Here is a 7,811-nt window from a genome sequence, read left to right on the forward strand (position 1 = left end):
AGCTAGGAAGTTTTCATGCCCCATTAACAATCAATATGGTTTCTCTTTATGGAAAATGTAAATCATATAACAGATGTGTGTATTTTTCCATGACTGTCAGAAAGATCAGAAATAAATCTGCAGCTCATCTTTGATAACTCTGTAAGATCACAAAACCTGTACATATCTATATATTACATCATCCTGTTCTTGATCTGCTACTGTATATTTTCCCTGTTGATTTGTAATTTCTGTATTTCTGTTTTAATCTAACTCTTAAAAGTCTCATACAAGGCATTATAAACAAACCGGGAATAAGAAATAAACAATTCACCTGGGATCTGTTCATTTTCTACTGGTTTTGGAAAAGTATGGAGAAGTATAAAGGTAGAGCTGGAGAAGAAGGAAGAATGAATTCAGGAAAAATATGGCCTGCCTTGCAGCTCCTGGATTCACTTTTTTTTTTAAGATTTTTTATTTACTCATTTGAGACAGAGAGATAGAGAGAGAAAGCAAGCAAGAGCAGGGGGAGAGGCAGCGGGAGAGGGAGAAGCAGGCTTCCCGCTGAGCAGGGAGCCTGATGCGGGGCTCCATCCCAGGACCCTGGTATCATGACCTGAGCTGAAGGCAAGGCCCAACCATCTGAGCCACCCAGGCACCCTGGAATCACCTTTCCAAAATACTCCACAGAAGAAGCAGTTTAAACAACATGGCATGTATCAATAACTAGATCACATTGAGCTTAGATATGCAATTTTTGAGTAGGTGAAAATAAACATACACATCCCATTGATTATATTAATATTTTGCCTATGACTTAAGCACACACAAAAAAACTTAAAATACAACCAACATATGCATTCAGGATACTAATATAGAAAGTTTTCTTTAAACTGATGTGGTTAGAAATACCGAGACTGGGGCGCCTGGGTGGCTCAGTTGGTTAAGCGACTGCCTTCGGCTCAGGTCATGATCCTGGAGTCCTGGGATCAAGTCCTGCATCGGGCTCCCGGCTTGGCGGGGAGCCTGCTTCTCCCTCTGACCTTATCCCCTCTCATGCTGTTTCTCTCTCTCTCTCTCTCTCAAATAAATAAATAAATAAAATCTTTAAAAAAAAAAAAAAAGAAAGAAATACCGAGACTGTATTATCTGTTTTCCTACCAATGTGATACTGGAAACATTGTTGAACAATTCACAGAAACTCTGAAAAAGAGAATCAGCGCTTTAATTTTTTTTTTTAATCTGTCCAAATTAGTTGCAATTTCATAACCTTTTGATAAGAAACTTGTTTTTGCTGTGCAAAGGTGACAGCTTGGGAATCGAGAAACCAAGAAACTCTTCTGTCTTGATCAGTACCAAAGGAGTGATCTGTAACATTCATTTACCCTCTCAGGCTCCACATGTTTTCTTTCAAATGAGGCAGAAATAATCTCGTAAACCACTACCATGATGTGATTCCAAGTCCAGAATAAAAAAAGAATAAAAAAATATCTAGATACTAACAACATGATTATACACCATATACAAGTTCAGGATTTCGAAAAAAGATAACAAAAGAAACAGGCCATGTAGGGAGTTAAATAAAACTTCCTCCTTGGTGGTCATTTCCTCAGACCAACCGCCCAAAGAGCTGTGACATTTCTGTGCAGCTTGCCTCACTCACCACTTAAGGCAGCACACCTCTCTTGGTGAAACCTGGTCTTGATCTTCCACCGTCACAGAGCTGTGAAAGTTTCAGATGTGACACCTGAAAGCGTGCTCATTTAGGGCGGGAGACCAAAAATGGCTTCTGGCCTTGGAAATCTAGAGTCTGTTTCTTTGGGGGTTTCTTCCACTTCTGTTCAGAGCTCTGGTGAAAGGTCTAAGGAAGGTCTGAGGGGTGTTTTCTTCTAGGTGGGTTTCTGATTTGTGCCGTTCCCTTTTATCTCCCTAGAATTGCTTTGTTCCGAAGGAAATGGAACTGAGGCCTAGAGGACAAAATCATTTAACTGGAATCTTCATACAAGACCCCCAATCTATCAAAAACTAATGATGTAATGTATGGTGATTAACATAATAAAAATTAAAAAAAAAAAAAAAAGACCCGCAATCTGACTCTCCCGAAGGTTGCTCCCCAGACTCAATGAACCGCTGGGCACACAAGCTGGGAAAGTTGGGAGGGGCCCATATTCTCGATTATGGACTCTGACCCCAGGGCTCCCAAGAGCCAGCAAGGCACGTGTGCCACTTGGGGGCTGTGAAGGAACCCAACGCTGGTTTCCAGGTAGAGTGGCCTATTAGCAGCAAGAGATTTGAACAACAGATCTGGCCTTTAACCCAACCCCCTCACCTGCTGGCTATGTGAACTCGGGTGAATCATCACCTCTCCAAGACTAGTTCTTCTCTACTAAACAAATGGTTGTAAAAACTGAACGAAATGCCAACTGCTTTATCATTAACCACCACACACTACTAGGCTCACATACGCCTTCGTTCTCAGCGCAGAGAAGCCAGCTGAAGAGCCGGGCCTCCCCCAGGGGGCGCTGCTGGGAACGGACCCGAGCCGCCTTGGCAGGCTCGGCGCACTCGCCCAGGGCCGCAACCCTACGAGGCAGCCGGTGGCGGGGCCTCAGGGTCTGGGCGCTTCCCCGCGGGCGGCCCGCCTCTCCCGCCTCGGAGTCGGGAGCCACCCCCGACGCGCACGGGCTCCTCTCAACTGCGCTCTACCCGCCACGCGCCGCCGCGGCCCTCACGGCTGCGTTACTGCGCGGCTCCGTAAGGAGACGCAGACGCACCCCGACCATCTACCCGACGCAGCAGAGCTATGGGAGCGCGCCACCGAGCGTACGTGCGCAGCGGGGCCGCGCGCGCAACTTCCCATCAGCCCCGGCGGAGAGTGTGTGCCGCAGGGGCTCCGGGAGACCCGGCGCAGTTCCGGGAGATGGGCGGGGCCCCCCCAACAACAAGGGGCGCGGAAACCAGAGACCCGCCGGCCTTGGCGTGAGCTGCGTCCGAACAGCAGGGGTCTCCCAAGATGGGAAAATAATGACGAATGTTTCATTATCATTCTTCTTACGATGCTAGCCTGCGATTACCCAGTGATACACGAAAATTTCAGGAAAATCAGAAAATGCACACAACCAAAAGAAAGAAACAATGGACACAACTTCACCTCCCGCTCCCTGAGATTTATGTGCTTAACGGTTAGACACACAACCTTCTTGTAGTTTGCAGAAATGCGATTATATGCATAATTTTTATCACTATCCTTGCAGAAAACAATTTCTTGTAAAATACAAAACCAATATTTTTTTCCAATGATAATTAAGTTCCATTCACAATCGCACCAAAAATGGTGCCAAATAGGGGCACCAGGGTGGCTCAGTCAGTTAGGCATCTGCCTTCAGTTCAGGTCATGATCTCGGGTCCTGGGATCTGGCACCGCATAGGGCTTCCTGCCTAGTGGGGAGTCTGCTTCTCCTTCTGCCCTTCCCCCTCTCGTGTTTTCTCTCTCTCAAAGTCTTTTTAAAAATTGTGCAAAATAATTATTCGAGTTAATAAAAGAAGTAAACTTGTAAAAAAAAAAAAGGCATTTTGTGTATAACATTTAAAAGGCTTGAAAAGGTAGATAGCCCTATGATTTTCACAAAAGTAAGACTCAATCTTCAACAATATTTCAGAGGCGCCTCGGTAGCTCAGTTGGTTAAGCGTCTGCCTTCTGCTCAGATCATGATCCCAGGATCCTGGGATCCAGTCCCTCATTGGGCTCCTTGGTCAGCAGGGAGCCTGTTTCTCCCTCTGCCTGCTTCTCCCTCTGGCTGCCGCTCCCCCTGCTTGTGCTCTCTCTCTCTCTCCCCTCTCTCTCTGACAAATAAAAATAAATAAAATCATTATAAGCAGTAGAGGGGAAAAGGATGGAAAGGGAGATAAGATTTCTTTTCTTCACTCAAATAAAATGAAAACAGTTAATAAGTTACATACATATATAATATACGAGGAACCACTAAAATAGCCATACAAATAGATACACTCAAAACCCTATATATACATCAAAATGGAATTCTAAAAAATGTTCAAGTAATCCACAGAAAGTGAGGCAATACAAAGAAACAAGAAACAAAAGGAACAAATATAAAACACAAACTAAAATGGCAGATTTAAATCCTAACATATCAATAATTACATTAAATCTAAGTGGTCTAATAATGCGAATTAAAACACAGAGGTTGGCAAGTGGATTTTTAAAATATAACCCAACTATACTGTCTAGAAGAAACTGAATTCAAATATAATCCTATAGGCAGGATGAAAGTAATAGAATAGGAAAAAATATATCGTGCCAACATTAATTTTTTTACATTTTAATGTAAAAAAAGCAAGAGTGGCTATATAAATATCAAATAAGGTACACTTCAGAACACAGAAAAGTACCAACAAAGAGAAGAACATTATATAATAGGGGTTACTCCAAGAAGGCATAGTGGTCCTCAATGCATATATACCAGACAACAGAGCCACATAATATGTGAAGCAAAAACTGACAGAACTGAAGCATTGACAAATCCACCATTATAGCTAGTGACATCAACATACCTCTCTTGATAATTGAAACAATATACAGAAAATCACCAAGAATATAAAAGAACTCAGCAGCACATCAACCAACAAGATCTAATTGATATTTATAGAACCCTTGACCCAACAAAACAAATACACATTCTTTTCAAGTACCTATGGAACGTGTACCATAAAACAAACTTCAGCACATTTAAAAGAACTGAAATCACACATAGTACGTTCTCCAACTGCAATGTAACCAAACTAGAAATCAATAAAAGAAAAAGAAATTTTCCTAACCCTTGTAAACTCAACAATACATTTGTAGGAAAATCTATGGGTCAAGGGGAGTCTCAGAGGAAATTTTTTTTTTATGCTATGTTAATCACCATACATTACATTGTTAGTTTTTGATATAGTGTTCCATGATTCATTGTTTGCATATAACACCCAGTGCTCCATGCAATACATGCTCTCTTTAATACCCATCACCAGGCTAACCCATGCCCCCACCCCCCTCCCCTCTAGAACCCTCAGTTTGTTTCTCAGAGTCCATAGTCTCTCATGGTTCGTCTCCCCCTCCAATTTCCCCCCCTTCATTTTTCCCTTCCTGCTATCTTCTTCTTTTTTTTTTTTTTAACATATAATGTATTATTTGTTTCAGAGGTACAGGTCTGTGATTCAACAGTCTTACACAATTCACAGCGCTCACCATAGCACATACCCTCCCCAATGTCCATCACCTAGCCACCCCATCCCTCCCACCCCCCCACCACTCCAGCAACCCTCAGTTTGTTTCCTGAGAGTAAGAATTCCTCAGAGGAGATTTTTAAAAATACATTAAACCAAATGAAAGTAAAAATAAAACATATCAAAAATTGTGAGACACCAACTGAAGTAGTGCTAGGAAGGAAATCCGTAACACAAAGTGCCCGACTCAGGGTTGCCACAACTGAGGTCTATACAGGCATTTTCTACTTAATTGTGATATTTGCTTTATTGTGGTGTTCTAGAACTGAACCTGCAGGATATCTGAGGTAGCCTGTTGGGGTAATGACTGCCTAACTCTGTGAATATGCCAAAAATCACTGATTTACACACTTGCATTTTGGGTTATATTAATTATATCTCAATAAATTTGTTATAAAAAATGAGCAGATAAAGTTTCCAAGACAATTGCAGTATAACCAGTAAGTTAAAAAATAATTAAACCAGGGGCACCTGGCTGGCTCAGTCCAAGGAGCATGTGACAATCTCAGGATTGTGAGTTTGAGCCCCATACTGAGGGTAGAGCTTACCAAAAAAAAAAAAAAAAAGGAAGAAAGAAAAAAATAATTAAACCAGAAAAAAAAGATAGTAATAATACCAAATGTGTGTGTAAAGGGCAACAGGGAGTAATACTACCATCAACACAACTCCTAATTCACTGGACACAAAAGTTTTTCAATATTTACGATTCCTGACAACTTTGAAAATTTGAGAAGGAATTGCACTATTTTTAATTTTGTGCATGTTAAAATTTATTAGTATTATACAGTACTACTTATTATACAGAAAAATATTTTTTTCATATTTGCACAATTGAAATTTTCCCCAAAAGGCTATAGTACTTCTTATGCAAGACATACACACACACAAAACACACACACACACAGAAAGAAAGAGAGACAGACTTGCCCGGTAAGTCCGTCTCTTTTTTTTTTTTTTTAAAGTAGGCTCCACACCCAGCAAGAAGCCCAATGCTGGGCTTTAACTCATTACCCTCTGATCCAGACCTGAGCTGAAATCAAGAGTTGGATGCTCAACTGACTGAGCCACCCAGGTACCCCAATAAATAAAGTATTTTTTTAAAAAATCGAGAATCGCTCAAATCCCGTGGATGCAAGAGGATGTCTCCTGTTAATTATCTACCAATTAGGTTATCCATTTCTCTTCAGATTGCATAAATCTTTCGCCTTTTACTTTCATCATAAAAGGAATATCATATGGGAAAGTCATCTTTTCAGCAAGAGAAAGGCTGCTTGCATCTTGGAGTGGGGTCAGCAAGACAACTCTGCAACTATGAGGGAATCTGTACTGATCGGGATTCCAAGCCAGTCTTTTCTGGGGTAGCTCAAAAATAAAACACATGATGCCCCAGACTTCACAGTGAAAACACCAATCCATGCAACTGAGAAGAGGAGACCTGGTTTAAGTTCAGCACTCCCTATACGCCTGACCAGCTATATATTTCTTTTAAAATAAATGAATAAACACACACAAACACACCTCCTTCATGGTAGGATGTATTACATTGCTGTAGGCCAATATTCCTTCTAAAAACATCTAGTAAAACCCATATAAAAAACAAAAATATACTTAAAGGCATCCAACTGTTGTGGGAGCAACAAGGATAAAGGAGACCAAAACTTCAGAACAGAGAATCACAAGAAGGTGAACTCCTAAATTCCTGCTGTTTGTTTGTGTGTTTCTCCTGATAGCATTTTCCAATTCTGGATGCAAGCAGAGCCTCTGGGCTTGTCTTGCCCCACGTACTGTGTCTCTGCTGAGGAAAAAACAAAGCAAGGACACTTTGGGCAGTGGTATGCTATGATAGGAATGACAAATTCAAGAGTCTCTACTAAGAGGCTAATGAGATGAGAACAAAAAGGCAGAATGAAGTCTATCTCAGTCTTGCAGTGCTTAGAATATAAAGACCTTCTGAAAACAAAACAGGCAAGATATGAAAACACTAGAGAATGTAGTGAATTGCTCTTCAGTATCTAAACCCACTCCTAATCCAGGACCACTTACCAATTCTGGCACAGATAAGGGTTGAGAATAAGGCTTCAGCCCCTGCACAGAGCAGGTATGGAGGACAGAATCTAGCATTCAAGAAGGGTTGGAGGGATGCCTGAGTGGCTCAGTCAGTTAAGTGTCTGCCTTCAGCTCAAGTCATGATCCCAGGGTCCTGGGGTTGAGCCCTACATCAGGCTCCTTGCTCAGTGGGGAGCCTGCTTCCCCTCTGCCTCTGCCCCTCCCCCTGCTTGTGCGCTCGCGCTCTCTCTCTCTGACAAATAAAATTGTTATAAATAAATAAATAAATAAGGGCTGGAGTTAAAAGCAAATTTTTGAATATGTAAAGTGTCTCAAGATAAGTACCAAGTTTGAAATTCTATGAGAGGACTTAAAATGTCTTCCTTCCTTCCTTCCTTCCTTTCCTTCCTTCCTTCCCTCCCTCCTTCCTTCCTATCTATCTATCTATTTATTTATTTAGAGGGAGAAGGCAGGGAGGGGCAGAGGGAGAGGGAAAGAGA

The 7,811-nt window shown here is 41.7% G+C and overlaps 1 protein-coding gene across 1 annotated transcript in view; it reads left to right on the forward strand.

The window, feature by feature from the left end:
- Window positions 1–2,060, forward strand: part of ZNF239 (zinc finger protein 239) — a 29,103-nt gene extending 27,043 nt beyond the window's left edge. Inside the window, exon 6 of the transcript XR_006791335.3 lies at window positions 1,913–2,060. The gene's annotated coding sequence lies outside the window, so the exon portion shown is untranslated. The remainder of the gene's footprint in view (window positions 1–1,912) is intronic.
- Window positions 2,061–7,811: the final 5,751 nt, after the last annotated feature.

The sequence above is a fragment of the Mirounga angustirostris genome, unplaced genomic scaffold (assembly GCF_029215605.1).
Source record: "Mirounga angustirostris isolate CCGP_5_RB_7025 unplaced genomic scaffold, mMirAng1.0.hap1 SCAF_6, whole genome shotgun sequence".
NCBI classification, from domain to species: Eukaryota; Metazoa; Chordata; class Mammalia; order Carnivora; family Phocidae; genus Mirounga; species Mirounga angustirostris.